The 18,216-nt window shown below is 41.2% G+C and overlaps 1 long non-coding RNA gene across 1 annotated transcript; it reads left to right on the forward strand.

Annotated features, from left to right (window-relative positions):
• The first annotated feature begins 1,678 nt into the window (after positions 1–1,678).
• On the forward strand, positions 1,679–14,229 carry LOC120559446. Its single transcript, XR_005639285.1, has 4 exons — positions 1,679–1,869; positions 11,055–11,131; positions 11,247–11,433; positions 11,556–14,229. It is a non-coding gene; the product is annotated as an uncharacterized LOC120559446 (long non-coding RNA).
• The last annotated feature ends 3,987 nt before the right edge of the window (positions 14,230–18,216 follow it).

Raw genomic sequence — 18,216 nt, forward strand, 5'->3', positions numbered from 1 at the left:
CTTCAGGATCTGAGAGTTTAGCTTCCAGAATCCTCTTGTTTCAGAGGACTCAGATGACAAGACGGTTGTAACGATTAAATGATCAGAGAAGTCATTTATTACTGTTCCATAATGCTTAATTTTAAAATGATTAGACACATAAATTCGGTCAATACGAGTCTTTGTCTTGTGGTCATAGCGTGTGAATTGGACCCCGACAGAATAAATTTCGCGACACACATCTATTAATTTAGCTTCATCACATATTTCTTTTAAAAGCTTACCTTCCCTTAGTAGTTTAAAACCATTGGGACTAACTATGTCATTTTTATCTGTGATTGTATTAAAATCACCACACAAAATAAGTTTATAGCCTACGGTTAAAAGCTCTCTAAGTCTTTTAAATAATTGAGTTTTTTTTAACTCTTTCCGGAGCAGTGTACAAGTTTATGATTCGATATTTTTCTCCCCTATAATAACAAATCAATCATAAGCAATCTTCCTGGAATTATGTCTCTTCTTCGTATTATAACAACATCGTTAGTTTTGAAAAAAATACCGACACCATCGGCTCTGCTTTCCCCAATAGATATTACACTTTGTCCTTTTTTCCACATATTACACACATCAGTGGCGTCATTATGGGTAGTCAGTCTGAGCTCTTGAGCACACAGAATATCAAAATCGGTGTCTAAAAGGTATTTCAATTTCGTAGATCTAAAAGATTTAGACTGGATGCCGCGAGCGTTCCAGGTGGATATTTTTAAACAGGACATGATGTTTTTGGGGAGAGACTAAGTCTATGGTGAAGGTTTAACATCCACACGTTTGTTTTCTTTATATGTTTCAGTACGATTTCTTTTTTTTTTCTTTTTAACTTCCTCAAAGGGAAGATCATGCTGAGACTCTGGAGAAGGGAAATCAGGTGTCGTGGAGAACGAGCCAGAGTTACTGTCACATGGAGCGGAGTCAGCGTTATCAGCAGCGGGGGTGCTGCTGGCCCGCTGACCGGCTGTCAGCCCGGTAGAGCTCAAATCTGAACTAGGACTCTCACTGGCGCTTTCATAACTCGTTTTCCTCATTTTCATCACCATCACTATCGTCACCCATGCTTTCTATGCCACTTATACTCAAATCTTTCTCCTCACCTCATTGAAGGGAGACTTCAGGAGGGGGGTTCCTGGTCTGCAAGGTGGGTTGAGTGAGATGCAGCTGCTGCTTGGCCGCTGGTTGTTGTGACGGTCCTCCAGGCTGCTGGGCAGCTGTCTCTCGCTGCTTTCCTCCAGGCTGCTGGGCCGCTGGTTGTTTTGAAGGTCCTCCAGGCTGCTGGGTAGCTGTCTCTCGCTGCTTTCCTCCAGGCTGCTGGGCCGCTGGTTGCCGCGACGGTCCTCCAGGCCGCTGGGTAGTTGTCTCTCGCTGCTTTCCTCCAGGCTGCTGGGCCGCTGGTTGTTTTGAAGGTCCTCCAGGCTGCTGGGCAGCCGTCTCTCGCTGCTTTCCTCCAGGCTGCTGGGCCGCTGGTTGTTTTGAAGGTCCTCCAGGCTGCTGGGCAGCCGTCTCTCGCTGCTTTCCTCCAGGCTGCTGGGCAGCCGTCTCTCGCTGCTTTCCTCCAGGCTGCTGGGCCGCTGGTTGCCGCGACGGTCCTCCAGGCCGCTGGGTAGTTGTCTCTCGCTGCTTCCCTCCAGGCTGCTGGGACGGTGGGGAAGCAGCGGTGTCTTCCCGCTGAGCAAAGCCTTTAGTTTTGTTGGCGAAAGACCTCGGGCAGCTGAAGAAAGTGTGGCCTTTTTCGCCACACAGGGAGCACTCGCTCTCACTTGATTGCATTTCCATTGCCTCTTTGTAAATAAACAGGGGGAACGTGGACAGTGGAAGGTTCTTGGAAAGGTTGTCCAGGTGAGCTAACCTGGCTGTGCTGTGATATGAGTGTGGCTGAGGTTGGTTTGTAGTTTGGGGGGGTTGTGTAGTTAATTTGTGGGTGGGGGATGGTTGGTTGATCTGAATTGGAACAGCTGGTCAAAATCCTATGACGCTAAACCAGAGCATTTATGCCAAGTATGCCATTACTTTATCCTGAAATAAGTTGTGTAGGTTTTCAACATCTGTAGTATCTTGGTATGTGTAGCATACCTTAGTTTCATTTGCAATGCTTTATGTTGTAAGTGAGTAAGTGCATTCAGATGTGTGTGTTGATCAATGTACTTTTACACATTTTAGGCAAGTGGTTCTGAATCCTCTGCTCAAGAAAATATATCAGAACTAGCTGCACTCCAACTGTTGTACAGAGGTTCAGTTGAAAACCCCAAAACAGCTAAAACTATATTACTGCCTAGAAATGTATTAACCCAAAAACAGCTGAAACTATATTACTGCTTAGAAATGTATTAACCCAAAAACAGCTGAAACTATATTACTGCTTAGAAATGTAAGAATGCTAAAACTATATTACTGATATTACTATATTCACTGCGTAGAAATATGTTGGTGTGGATTGTATTATGACGGAGTCGGGCAGTCATACATGATTTAACTGTATTATCGTTAGCTTGTGTAATGCATAGAGCTGTATGTGCATTAACCTGACCCTGAACTGGGCTGTTAGGTTGTGTAATGCATAGAGACTGGACATGGTCACACGTGAAATTTCCTGCACGTGGTTTCTAACTTGTATCTGCATTAACTTGTGTCACATTATAAGGTCATAAAAAATGGTGAAACAAACCCTGCTGCACCTGGGGGAGTGAACCAAAAACTGTACATGAATAGGGGAGCTTCGCCAGCAGGAAATAGAGTTAGGGCACCTTGTGCTTCGGACGCAAGGATTTCGGTACCTCAGCATTCAGAGGAATTATTCATCGAACCTACTTGGTTCGGGGCTTTGCGCATTTTTCATTTTCTTTCAATTTAGCTTATTTGCTTTTTTAATTTTCTGCTTCAAATAAAATAAAAATGCCTGAGCTCGTGTTGAGCTAGGGAACCAAAAAACCTTGTGAATGTTTTGTGCCTTTTTTTCTAATAAACTAACAAACAGGGAAGTATCTGAAATGACTCCTTTTTAATATAGATCAAAACATCTGCTGACGGTAACTGGTGTTGCCGTACGGCAGAACAGGGTATAGTAGATGCAGGGGTTATCGTGGGCAAGGCATAAAGGGAGTTGGCTTTTGACAAGAAAGCGATACAACGCCTCGGTAATTGTCACATCGCTCATCACAACAGTCTACCCCAAAGAGGTTCCAACACGCAGATTGGAGGTTGTTACGTGCTCCCTGCCATGTTCTCTTTCCTCCTCTCTGTTCATCTCAGGTATTCCCAATCTGTGATTGAGGGTGGCCCCGCCCCTGGATATAAGAGGGAGACAGAAATCGCTTGGAGGGAGATTGAAGCGGCACAGATCATCGTTGTCCTTTTGTTGCTTTGTTATTTCTGGGAAGTTCTGGGTCCGACGGCCCTTGATGGGTTGGCCTAGGCTTCTTCTCTTCTTTTGTTCATTTTGGCCAGATCTCCAGACTCCCATAGTTTTGGTTTAATTAATTGTAGTTTAATTTGTGAATAAATTTTGATCTACGTTTTCTACCTTCTGGTTTGGTGTTATTAGATGTTAATGGTCACTTTTTAAATAGTGTTTGTGTGTTGTGGCCGTAACATATTTGGGGGCTCGTCAAACAGTTAGGGGTGTGATGTAAGTGCTGTTTTTCTCGTTTTTTTTGTGGTTACTAGTTGCTTGTTTTTAGCTTGTGATGGAGTTTGATATAGAGGATTTTGTTGTTGACCCGGCGTGGGGCAAGTTGGATGCGTGCACTAAGGAGAATTTGAAATTAGTTGCCGACAGATTTGACATTGTTATCAGTAAGCATGGCAAGAAGCAGGTGATTAGGGATCAGCTTGGGTCTGCGTTGTTAGAGACGGGGGTGCTGTTGGAGGCGGGGTTACGTCTCCCAAAGTTGAGGAGTCATTTTCTGATCAGGTGAAATTAAAGGAGCTTGAATTGGAGTTGCGTCGGTTGGATGTTAAGGAAAAAGAAATCGATTGTAATCTTCAGGTACGGATGTTGGTGGAGGAGACGAAGCGTGTTGTGCGTTTGAGAGAATTGGAAGTTAATGCGTCGGGGTCTCAACAAGTGCCGCATATGTCATCTGGACGATCAGCTGATTTTGACGTGAGTAAATGCATTCGTTTTGTTCCAGTGTTTCGCGAGGACGATGTCGATAAGTATTTCACTCTTTTTGAGCGTATACCGACAACTTTAAAGTGGCCTGTAAATGTGTGGACACTGTTATTGCAGTGCGTACTTACTGGTAAAGCTCAGGAGGTTTACGCAGCGTTGTCTCCTGAAAGTAGCCTTGATTATGAGCAGGTTAAGGCTAGTATTTTGAGGGCATATGAGCTTGTGCCTGAGGCTTATCGCCAGAAGTTTCGCGGGTCTAGGAAGCCGGAGCCTGTAACGTATGTGGAGTTTGCTCGCGAAAAGGAGTCGTTATTTGATCGATGGTGTGCAGCGCAAGGAGTGAAAACTTTAGGTGATCTTAGAGCTTTGATGCTAATAGAGGAATTTAAGAACTGCTTGCCGGAGAAAGTTACAACTTATTTGAATGAGCAGAAACCTGTAAAGTTGTCTGATGCTGCCGCTCTTGCTGATGACTATGTTCTCACTCATAGATCTGTGTTTGGTGAGAGATATGTTGCGCAAAATCGGGTTAGCGATGACCAGTTTGGAGATGGTCCATGTGTTCCTGGTTTTCCGCAGAGGTGTCAAAAGTATTCACATTCATTACTCAAGTAGAAGTATAGATACTAGGGTTTGAAAAGACTTTTGTAGAAGTTGAAGTATTACCTCAAGCTTTTTACTTAAGTAAAAGTGTAAAAGTACTGGTTTCAAAACTACTTAAAGTATAAAAGTAAAAGTAATGTAAGGCAGAGATCTTCGACAGGGGGTCCTCAGAGTCATTGCAGGGGGGCCTCCAAATTATTGTAAATTTGAGTCTTTTTATTATCTTTGAGTCTTTTAAAATTAAAATGTCTTAACATAATTCCAACATATTATTAGAAAATATAAATTCCCACTGATGATAGGCTTACTGATTGCCACATACAGTATGTACCATTAAAATATGATTTATAAAATCATGCCAACAATTAATATTTTAATAGCTTATGAAAAAAGGGTATGTAAGAACGCTTTAGGTAGCCCTAACAGTTATTGTAAGCCCAGTTTAATATGCAACTTAATTTCATACAATATGTAGTAGGGGGTCCCTGCTACATCTCACTTTAAGTTAAGGGGTCCTTGCCATTAAGGACAACAGCTTAACCCCAAAATGTTAGGACAAAATCATATAACTATAATAATGTTATATTAAAATCATACCTGCAAACTCAGAAGGGATGAAAAGGAGTGACATCATCTCTTTTGTGTTTCCCCGCGCAGCTACAGTCTGGTGTTAGAATCCTCTCCAGTGAAATACAGACACACTTTTACACCATTTAGCTGTCAGAATTGTGAGTGTGTTCACGCCCGGCAGCTGCTAGCTAACGGTAGGCTAACGTTAGCTGCTGCCAACTGTAGTGTTAACTAGCGTCCCGTGCGGCGATGTTTCAGTTCCCTCTAACGTCCGTTTTCGGAGCATCAGAGAGAAGCGCAGGCATTTAAGTGGCACCTACATAAGGCACCAAAATCCGCGTTGTTATTCGGTCCGGTAGATAACGGTCGTTAAGGCACCGGTGGCGTATAGAGCTCGGGCGTAGACGTTATGGAACGGTGCATTGTGGGTAGCGGCGGCCATTTTAGAGGTAACGCAAACGCCGGTTGGGAATAAGATAATAGCGTAGCCAGCCGGTCTCCACCTCCACCGGCACGGAGAAGAGTTATGGACCGTGACAAAAAAAAAGTTGGCTATACCGTGACAAACTTAATAGTGAAGCCAAACTTAATACTAATGCTTAAAAAAATGAGGACATATTTATGTATGTATGTCATAAAAATATCAGTTAGCGTTAGCCGCGATGCTAACGGAGATGACCACAAAGCAAAGCAAAAAGAACCCAGCTTTGATAATAATACATTAACTTTGTGAAAGTGCTGTGAGCTTGTCAGTGTCAGTCTGTGTGGTAGCTAGTTCCCTTAGCCAGGCAAGCAGCCTTCATCCCCCTCCCGCAGTCAACAAAAATCTCCAGAGCGCCCGGTGGTCTGGTGGATGTCCTGCATAGGACAGATCATGCCTTCACAGCGAAAAGTTTAGTTTATTTCCCCCTCAAAATTGGTAAATGAGCACTGTAGTGGTTATGACCATATACATGACTATGTAACTACATGGAAACGGGATAAATGATGTCTGTGGCTTGCACAGTAATAGCGTTACTGAAGCTTAGCTAGCTGAAAAAAAAGGTAATAGTGTGCAGATTGGAGCGTAGTGTGTGAAGAGCGGAGTTGTTTACAAGGGAAGAAGCTTGGAGTAACGTAACTATGGAGAATATAGCAGATATACAACACACTGAAGAGCCTTTTGAGTTGGATGGTCGTCCTTATTTATTTAGTTACTTAGTTATTGGGATGATTATCACAGAAGCCTGTCTGAATACACTCACCGGACAGCTAGCAGCTAACGGATATCAGCTAGCAGGGCAACCTAGCTACCGGCAGGATCGAGACAGGGACCAGGGTAGGTGAATTTAAACAATGTCTGAGTTGAAAACGCATCTTGTTGTTGATGCGTAAGGGCACTGTTCATGTGGCACAGACATATTAATTTTATTTTGTATCTGTTAAGAGGCACAAAGGCACTCTAAATCTTGCTCCGACAATTGCCGTTTTAGCTCAGGGGACGCTTCCACACGTAGCTGCAGCTTCTCCGTGTTACCTGCACTGATTCGGGTCTGGTTTTTTTCTATCGAAAGTACTAGCGTAGCTATAGCGATCAAGATTAACATAAAAATTGGCCGGAATTCTCCTTTTAAAATAACCTAAATAAAAACCTAATATTCTCAAATGACCAACGTTACAATTTCAATTACCTACTGCCTACTATCAGCCTACTATACAGCTATGCTATATACAGTCAGTATACAGTACATCTACTTCCGTACAGTGATTCCCACAATGCATTGCGACGTGACGAAACGATCCCGAACTCTATTAGCACCGGGTCTGTGCAGGTTTGATGGATCGCGTACAAACCAATAGGGTGTCAGAATGGCTATGTTTATACTTCTCATCCAACCACAATCAAATTAACTCTCTCCGGATGGAGCGATCTGGATAGGGTTTTTTGTGTGTGTGTGTTTGAACGATGACGAGCCGGAATGAAAACAAGCCTAACTGAAATGTGAGTAACGAGGCTATTTTAAAAATGTAAGGAGTAGAAAGTACAGATAATTCCGTGAAAATGTAAGGAGTAGAAGTAAAAAGTATGCTGTAAAATAATTACTCCAGTAAAGTATAGATACCCAAAAATTCTACTTAAGTAAGGTAACGAAGTATTTGTACTTCGTTACTTGACACCTCTGGTTTTCCGTCTAAAACTTTGGCCAGTGGGCCTCGTGCAGATGGGAAGCTTAGGGAGGGTTGGGGATCTAGGGAGAGTCCAGTGTGTTTCTATTGTAAGGAGCGAAGATATATAGTTGCAGATTGTAATGTTTTGCATTCAGAGAACCGGTCTGTTAAGCCGGTTGTTTTTGTCAGCACATCTGGTCCTGTGTCTGAATCAGCTTCAGAGTCTGAGCTTGACCTTTTTGCTCCATTTCTTATGGAGGGTTTTGTGTCCTTAACTGAGCATGGTGAAAAAGTTCTAGTAACTATTCTGAGGGACACAGCGGCATCACAATCGTTCATTTTGAGTGATGTATTGTCTCTCTCTGATGAATCTGCTGTGCAATCTGACGTTCTGGTGCGGGGTTTTGGCATGCAGTATCTGGGGGCGCCTTTACATACTGTGTTCCTTGAGTCAGATTTGGTGTCGGGTCCAGTGGCTGTGGGGGTTCGCCCTTGTTTTCCCGTTGACGGGATAGATTTTATTCTGGGAAATGATTTGGCCGGGGGTAAGGTGCTGGTTAAGCCTGAAGTGACCACTGTTTCTATGTCATCTGTTGCGGGAGAGGGTGGTGAAGTCAGTGGAGTGAGCGTTGATGATGTGCGTATGGCCCGTGAACAGCTGGGTGAACCTTTTGAACGGGTTATTGTTGGCTGTGTTGGTCCTCTCCCTCGTAGCAAGTCGGGTAATACATTTTTGTTAACTATCATGTGTGCAAGAACGCATTTCCCAGAAGCTATACCCATACCTAACCTAACTGCTCCAATTGTGATGCAAGAATTGCTCAAGTTTTTCTCTGTGTTTGGGTTGCCTAAGGATGTTCAGATTGACAAGGGTCTAAACCTCAGGTTACCGTACTTGGTTCGGTTTCTTAAGCAGCTGAAAATAGGTCACGTTCACTCAAGTGTGTACCACCCTAAGTTGCAGGACGGACTGGGACGGTTTTACCAGATAGTCAAGTCGATGTTAAACGCGTACTGCTTACAGTTTAGGCAATACTGGGATGATGGCGTTCATTTGATGCTGTTTACAGCAAGAAGAAGCTGAGATACAGCATTTGCTGGACTATGCGTGTTGTTTTGACTTCACGCTGCGTGGTATTTGTGAGTTAGCAAAGGTTCAGCCAGTAAGTAACCGTGATTATCTTATTGCTACTCCAAACCGGAATCGCATATGAATAGGCTGTACATCTTGTAGCCCTAAATGTCTGATAAATGACCAGTTTTGCATTGTCTTGTAGATTGAAATGTGAAAAACATTAATTGCACTGTCACAGTTTCAATTATGTTGTTGGTGATATTCATTTTTCTCTTTTGTACATTTAAAAAAAAAAAAAAAAAAAAAGAATAGTCACTAATTTAGGGTGGGGGTGTTACGTGCTCCCTGCCCGGTTCTCTTTCCTCCTCTCTGTTCATCTCAGGTGTTCCCAATCTGTGATTGAGGGTGGCCCCGCCCCTGGATATAAGAGGGAGACAGAAATCGCTTGGAGGGAGATTGAAGCGGCACAGATCATCGTTGTCCTTTTGTTGCTTTGTTTTCTTTGTTTTGAGGATGGAGGTCTGGTAGTCTAGTTTTCGCGGCTTTGTTTTGTTATTAGTTAGTTTACTCTTTGGTTAGGGGGGGAAGTTCTGGGTCCGACGGCCCTTGATGGGTTGGCCTAGGCTTCTTCTCTTCTTTTGTTCATTTTGGCCAGATCTCCAGACTCCCATAGTTTTGGTTTAATTAATTGTAGTTTAATTTGTGAATAAATTTTGATCTACATTTTCTACCTTCTGGTTTGGTGTTATTAGATGTTGGTCACTTTTTAAATAGTGTTTGTGTGTTCTTGAGGCTGTTCTTGAGGTTTGTTTTAGATGGGCGTTAAAGGATATATCCTGATCAAAAATAACTCCTAAGTTTCTGACAGTAGTGCTGGAGGCCAGGGCAATACCATCCAGAGTAGCTATGTCTTTAGATAATGAGGTTCGGAGGTGTTTAGGGCCCAGCACAATAACTTCAGTTTTGTTAGAGTTTAACATCAGAAAATTATAAGTCATCCATGATTTTATATCTTTAATGCACGCTTGAAGTTTAGATAGCTGACTGGTTTCGTCTGGTTTGATTGACAAGTATAATTGGGTGTCATGCGCATAACAGTGAAAGTTAATTGAGTGTTTCCTAATAATATTACCAAGAGGAAGCATATATGAGGAGAATAGAATAGGTCCAAGCACTGAGCCTTGTGGAACACCATGGTTAACTTTAGTGTACTTGGAGGAAAATAACAAATTGAGATCGATCAGAGAAATAGGACTTAAACCAGCTTAGAGCGATTCCTTTAATGCCAACTAAGTGTTCCAATCTCTGTAACAGGATTGTATGGTCAATAGTGTCAAATGCAGCACTAAGATCTAGTAGAACAAGAATGGAGACAAGTCCTTTGTCTGCAGCAGTTAGAAGGTCGTTAGTAATTTTCACCAGTGCCATCTCTGTGCTATGATGCTTTCTAAATCCTGATTAAAAGTCATCAAATAAACTATTGCTATATAGAAAACCACATAACTGATTAGCAACTACCTTCTCAAGGATCTTGGATAAAAAGGGAAGGTTAGATATAGGTCTATAGTTTGCTAAGATCTCAGGATCGAGGCTGGTTTTTTTCAGAAGAGGTTTTATCACTGCTACTTTAAATGACTATGGTACATAACCTGTTAATAAGGACATATTGATCATATCTAGTAATGAAGTGTTAACCATGGGTGACGCTTCTTTGAGTAGTCTCGTTGGGATAGGGTCTAAGAGACAGGTAGATGGCTTAGCTGAAGATACCTTTAACATTAATTGTTGAAGGTCTATAGGATAAAAGCAATCTAAAAATATGTCGGGACTAGTCGTTCTTTCTAGCGGTCCTGCGTTTAAAGGTGAACCGTTAGAAGTTGAGGGCAAAAGGTGATGGATTTTATCTCTAATTGTTATAATTTTATTATTAAAGAAGCTCATGAAGTCATCACTACTCAGAGCTAGAGGAATAGATGGCTCAGCCTAGCTACAATGCTGAAAAGAAACCTTGGGTTCTTATTTTCTTCTATTAGTGATGAGTAATAGTCTGATCTGGCCTTTCTTAGGGCCTTCCTATAGGTTTTGAGACTTTCTTGCCAATCCAAACGAGATTCTTCCACTTTGGTGGAACGCCATTTACTTTCGAGTTTTCGCGAGATTTGTTTTAATTTGAGAGTTTGGGAGTTATACCAAGGTGCTAGTTTCCTTTGCTTCATCATCTTCTTTTTGAGGGGAGCAACAGAGTCTAAAGTTGTCCGTAGGCAGGCCGTAGCACCGTCTACAAATGTATCAATTTGGGAGGGACTAAGGTTTACATAAAGGTCCTCTGTTATGTTAAGGCATGACATAGTCAAATGCTGTTGGAATATCTTATTTAAATTTAGCTTAAAATTAGCAACACTGTTTACAGGAGCCACATACACATAAGGAGGATCACTAATTGAATTTTGGTTGGACTATTAAACATGCTTATAAACATTTATATTTATGAAGGTAAATGTATTTATTTTCCAACAGGTTTCAGCAGTAAATATTCTACCTACTCTTTCCAAGATGACGCCTCGAAATAAATTGTCCATTATGAATTGGTCCAGGTAAATGGGAATGCATGATTCTTGTGTGAAATGACATTAGCATGGCTATGAAAAAGCAATTGGTTGCTTGGGACTATGCACATGTTCTGACAAATAAGAAAATGTTATTCTATAGTGTACAGAAGCATCCAGTTCTGTAGCAATGGAGGCAATGGGGTTTCAGAGAGGCCTGGACCATCTGATCTCCAAGGGAGTGGATGTTGGAGTCATGTCAACAGACAGATCTCCATCCATTGGAAAAATAATGAAGGACAGCTACACCAACATAAGGCATGACTTTGACCCATGGCATGTCAATAAGAGTAAGTATCACATCTACAATATGAACACATAACCACACAAACACATTTCAATGTTTGTGGTTGATGACATGGAAAAATTCCCCCCTCACCTTCTCTCTTCTTCACGTTTGTGGTGTTCATAGATGGGAGGAGCATGGCAGCTTAGAGTACCAATGTCTTCACCCATCACTCACAGAGGAGGAGCAAACACAGAAAAATGGCTGAAAAATTATTCTCCTGCTTTCCGTGCCTTGAAGGGTATTAAAGAGAGCATTGGGAATCTGAACAAAAAAAGTTGCTAACACGATGGCTTGAGTTGCAAAACGTGAAGGTGCTTTTCTTGACAAAAGAAAGTGGTTAAACAACGCAGGACGACACACAAGGTTTTCACTAGCAAAGTTTCTCAAAGTTTCACATCACCTGTCTGGATTGTAGCCACCCTCAGACTGAGCCTATGCTTCTTCTTCTTCTTCTTGTTTCCGGCAGGCTGGATGCATCTATGGCATATTGCTACCCTTCGCTATTCTCTAAAACGCTATTCACAACTTAATTAGAAGTAATTATCTATATCTTTATATACTCCAATATGTCGCAGGTACGCCATCAGTTTCTTCAATTTGTTCCAACTGTCCAAATTCAATAAAGTGTGTAAAAACAGTTTCTCCAGTTGCACCCAGTTCCCTGAACAGTTTCTTCCTCTGACGAGAGTACTTCCTGCACTGCACTAATACATGCTTCACTGTTTCCTCGTCTCCACATTCACACTTTGCATCAGGATGTTTACTAATCAGAGCCAGCCCCCTCCTCAGCCCACAATGCCCAAACCTCAATCTGGATAAAACTACTGCATCTCTTCTCTTACATCTATAATCACATCTTTCTTTCTCTACCATTCTTTGTACTGAATAATAAGTTCTCCCCTTCCTTTCACAATCCCATGAATTTTGCCACATTTCTTTTACTGACCTATTCATTATTTCGGTGTAATCTGGTGACCCATACCGCACATTAATTTGAACTCTTTCCTCCTGCACTGCTTTCTTTGCCACCTCATCTGCCTCCTAATTACCCTCCACACCCATGTGCGCGGGAACCCACAGAAACCCCACCTCATACCCTGCTTTATGAATTCTATACAACACCTGCATAATTTCCACAAGCAAATCAGGCCTGGACTTAGTTTTGGTACCTTCTATTGTAATTAGGGTTGCAGCTGAATCACTCCATATGACAGAATGTTCCGGTTTGTTATATTCAACCCACCTTACTGCCCATAGAACTGCCACCAACTCTGCAGTAAATGCTGATAAATGATCTGGAATCCTACAACCGTTTTTATAACCCATTTCAGGTATACTAATACCAAAAGCCACTTTACCGCTCTCAAGATCCTTCGACCAGTCAGTATAAATTTGTAGGTGGCCTCCACACATTTGACACTGCCGGGCTTTTATCTCCTCCACTACATCTCTGACATCTTTCTTTTGCTTGTGTTCAAAAAATATAAATCAACAATGTGATCCGGAATCTACCACAAAGGTACATCTGAACGACATATTGGTGGACATACTGTACATTCAAATTCACACTACCAATTTCATCTGCCATAGATTTGAGTGTTTCTGTAAAGTTTGTTTTGACGATTCTTGCTGTTCCCATAAACTCCCAATGCTGACTCAACAGGTTTTTTGTTGGTAATTTTCCAGTCTGTCCTTTTAGTTTCATTAAATACTTCAAACCAAGTTTATGTCTTCTCATATCTAACGGCATCTCTCCTGTTTCTATTAATAGCGCCAGTATTGGAGTTGTACGAAACGCCCCACTACACACTCTAAGGGCTTTTGCTTGGACTATATCAAGTTGACTAATCACTGAAGGGGGCTGCTGACCCATAAACCATACAGCCATAATCAATAGTTGATCTTATCATTGCTCTGTATATCATCATCATAGATTCACTATCAGCCCTTAGAACGTTAATTATTTTCCCACATTTAGAGGGAACCATCTCAATATGCTTTTTCCATGTCAGTCTTTCATCTAACCACATCCCCAAGAATTTAAAGTTTTTTACTTTTTCAATAGTCGTATTATATATTTGTATCAGCTGTGTTAGCATTTTCTTCTTATGTCCAAGTACTATATATTTTGTTTTTTTCTGTTGATATTTTAAAGCCCCAATCATTAGCCCATTCAGATTCCCTCTCCAAAGCAATTTGAATTTGGCCAAAAATATAGGAAAGGTTCCTCCCTTGCTTCCAGAGGGCCCCATCGTCTGCAGATAATGAAAACCAAAATTCTTTTCCCATTCTGCTAAACATACCATTAACTAGTATATTAAAAAGAATCGGGATTATAACACTACCTTGAGGGCTTCCATTCTCTACCCCAAGCTTCTCTGATAATTCACTTCCCACCCTTACCGGAATTGTCCTATTATTTAAAAACTTCTTAACTGAGCACATGCTTAGGTGGCCAGAGGCTTATATATGTTAAGCCCCTCCCACTAGACCAAACAACTCTTAATTGCTTCAATTATCTCTCTATTAAGTTACCATTTAGACATTTCTAATTTCACTGATTCTACCATAAACAAATAACAGACCCTTGAACAAATCATTTTCCACCCAACTAACACAAAAACTTACACACATTTTCAACTAGAAAATATAACCTCACCTATGACCCAGGTATATGGTATCTCCCACCATCAGCACACCTGAGTGTGACTGCTGTAGGCCCTATATGAAGCAGCACTTTGCCTTGATAACGAGCCATTAAAAAAATAAAAAATGTATTATTGTATTGTATAATTTTTCTAATATGTGAAGCTTGTAAGGCTTGCAGACTCCTCACTGTGCATAATGCTATTTTGGTCATAAAAAATGAATATTAATAAAAGAAATCAAGCCACAATGTCTCATTTTTATAGATTTTCATTCAAAAATATTTATTTCTCTGCTGTGGAAGGACTTAGCCTACTTCGTGTTTTACAGATAATTTCTCCAGCCTTTGAAAAGATCCTCTCACAAGGGACACTTGTTGCTGGCATGCAAAGATATTTTTTAGCAAGGACATACAAATGAGGAAAGATTACTGCTCTCTCTTTCCAGTAAGTTAGGGGATCATGAGTTCTGGGCAAAAACGCATAGTTGTGGTATTTTTTCACTTCCACTGTGGCTTCAGCTGTAGCATTATGTATAATCTGGGTTTTACGGATACAATCATTAAAACGTTCCCATAAACTGTCCTGTCCTATCTATCTATCTATCTATCTATCTATCTATCTATCTATCTATCTATCTATCTATCTATCTATCTATCTATTAATGTGTCACTGTATGTAGGTCTATACTCTCTGTCTCAGTCAATGTGTAAATTTAAATGTAAGCCTAAATATAACTAAACAACTCGCACTATGAATGTCACTATATCACCAAATATCCGCTATCTCAAAATCAAACTCATCTCACAAAAACCCACGAGGTCAAGGTGCGTTGACTTCACTTTAATACTGATGTGCGATGTGTGTTCCCGACCCTGTCAATCAAACGCTGATTTGGCGGACCATGCCACCTGTTGAAACACTCCGGTGTTTCATTTAGCCGTAGTCACGTGACATCAGTGTTTTGAATCGCGCTTCGGATCAGTGTTTCGAAACATCTGCGCTTCGGGATCTCGGCAAAGCTTCGGAACATCAGTTTCACTTCAGCCATCCCTACATAATAGTATTGAGAGGTTATATCAGAATAGGTTTACATGGTTTAATTTTCTAAAAACAATGTTTTTATTGTACTACATGTTGCTGCAGCTCCTCTTTTCACCCTGTGTGTTGAGCTCTCTGTTTTAGCTACAGAGTGAGGCATCTCACAGAAAAGACATCATGGAAGATGTCTAGCCTAGGCCCCGTCCTCCACCACGCCAAAGGCATTTATTGGAGAATATAGCGCCAGATGCTGTCACGAAGACTATCACGCTTCAAGCAATCCTACATTTTTGTAACTTATCACATTCTAAACATATTTTTGTATATACACTACCGGTCAAAAGTTTTAGAACACCCCAATTTTTCCAGGTTTTTATTGAAATTCATGCAGTTCAATGTCTTATTGTACTCTGAAATGAAAGAATAGAACAAATGAACAATTTAAGTTAAAAAAAGAAATCATGGAATCAATTTATAAACCAAAATGTATTCTAAATTTTTGACTCATCAAAGTAGCCCCCTTTGGCAGATATAACAGCTGAACACACTCGTGGCATTCTTTCTACAATGGAAATCAAATATTCTTCAGAAAGTTCTTCACAACTTTGTTGCAGAAGTTCTCATAAATGTGTGGCACTTGTAGGTTGCTTTGCTTTCACTTTTCTGTCCAGCTCATCCCAAACCAGCTCAATGGTCTGGTTGACTGTGCTGGCCACTCCATGTTTTTAAGCTTACCATCTTGTTCTTTTTTCCTAAGGTAGTAGCTGGCATAGCTTGGACTTATATTTTGGGTCATTATCTTGCTGTAGGATGAACCCCTGACCAACTAGGCGCATACCAGAGGGTACTGCATGGCGCTGCTAAATGCTGTGGTAGCCGTTTTGGTTCAGGGTGCCTTTCACTCTGTACAAATCACCGACCCTGGATCCAGCCCAACAGCCCCAGACCATCACGCTTCCTCCTCCATGTGTTAATTTCGTCAGACGAGACGAGACTAAATATGTTCGTCAACGACCTTTATTTCCATGACTAAGACGAGACGATGACGAGACTGCGCCAATGCCCAAAAACGCTGACTAAGACTAAATTAACATGCATTATTGTTGACGAAAAAAGACGAGACTAAAATGTTTTGCATAAAATAAAAACTAAGATAAAATCTCTCTTCATTTTCGTCTACAATTGTCTCTACTTTTTCATCATGAGATAGAATATTCAGCTGTTACCGAGACCCGGTGCTACGGCACCGACAGGTGCCCTAACGACCGTTATCTACCGGACCGAATAGCAACGCAGATTTTGATGCTCCTAAACGGACGTTAGAGTCAACCGAATCATCGCTGCATGGGGCGCTAGTTAACACTACACTTGGCAGCAGGTAACGTTAGCCTACCGTTAGCTAGCAGTTGGAGTAAACACGGTTACAATCATTGACGTATATAAAAGGGTTACAATGGTGACAGCTAAACGGTGTAAAGGTTTGTCTCTATTTCACTGTGTAGGATTCCAACACGAGACGTACGACAGCCTGTAGCTGCCGTTGTCTGAAAAACAACACATATGTTGCGTTCACTGAAATACGCCTCGCCAGTTTCGTGCTGCATTTATTTTATTGTAAAATATCCTTTTCCAATGCAGTGGTTGTTTTTGTCGAAAATAATTAGAAATAATTTATTTAAAAAAAAGACTAAAATGTTTTGACTAAAACTTGACTAAAATGGCGAGACTTTTAGTCGACTAAAACTCGACTAAGATACCTTGAGTTCTCTTTTGACTAAAACTAGACTAAAATGACGAGACTTTTAGTCGACTAAAACTTGACTAACAAAAATGTTTGGCACAAGACTAAGACTAAGACTAAATTAAAAATAGGTGACAAAATTAACACTAGCCTACTCTACTCGATAGCGTACAAAAATCCTGCATGATGAACCGAAGATTTCAAGCCTCTTTTTCTTATTCTGACGTCTTAGCAATGGCTTTCTTGCTGCAAATTGACCTATCAAACCTGCAGCTCCAAGTCTTCTCTTTACAGTTGAAACTGAGACTTGCTTATTACGACCACTGTCGTAAGCTGTACCATTTCAAGCTATTCATTGGACTTGAATTGCTACAATTTCAATAAAAAACAAAAACAAATTGGGGTGTTCTAAAACTTTTGACCAGTAGTGTAGTTTTTGCAGTGGATAAAGAGAAGGACAAAAACTGTGGTGATTGTATATTGTTCTTATTTTAAATAGTTGACATGAACATTATGTACATTATTTGCACTGTATGAAACAGTCAGGCTGTTTACATAAAATATTAGCTATAGAATCCTTGAGACTTCTTCTGCTTCCTGGAAACCTTGGTAAGTTCCGCTGGGGGAGGGGTACTTATTTCTTATAGCTGTAACAACACAGCTTGGCAGAACTCTTCTTTGTCTGTGTCCAAGACGCTCTCCTTTCAGTCCCCACTCTAGAACCACCCAGTAAGCCACAAGTCTGCACTGGCTGGGGGAGGGTTTTTTGCGGTCATTCAAGCAGATCAATGATCAAGGCTTACAACTGGCGATGCAAACTAAAATCAAACACAATTTGCTCAATATATCAGAAATAATCGCACCAATGTAAAACATAACTTGTCTAGTGTACTTATTCAGTGGATAACGGTCCATCTGGTCCCTCCGGTATGGGTCACAGCCTCCAATTAATTTTTCAGGACATGGAAAAAAGTTTCAAGTACAGCCCTGTTTATCAGAGAGGGGAAATCTTCAGACTGTAGAAAACACTGCGTCTCTTGGGTGTCGCGAAGAAACAGGCCCCACTCCGTTTGACCGCCTCTTCGGTGTTCATAGGTTCACAATGTCCACAGGTACACCACCAGTTTCCCGATGTACGAGGCTGTGTAGCAGCATTGACTACCGGTAGCTCTCTCTCTTTCTCTCTCTTGTAGCCCTTTCATGGATCTCCTGCAGCTCTTCATGCGTATAGTCCGGCTCGAAAAGATAAGGACGTCCATCAAACAGAAAGGGTTCATCGGTTGAATAATCTGCCATCTCTTTAGTGTGTATCCTGTGGAAGCACTAGTCTCTGTTGTGTTCGGTGCTTCTCTTATGC

Source organism: Perca fluviatilis, chromosome 5 (assembly GCF_010015445.1).
Source record: "Perca fluviatilis chromosome 5, GENO_Pfluv_1.0, whole genome shotgun sequence".
NCBI lineage: Eukaryota > Metazoa > Chordata > Actinopteri > Perciformes > Percidae > Perca > Perca fluviatilis.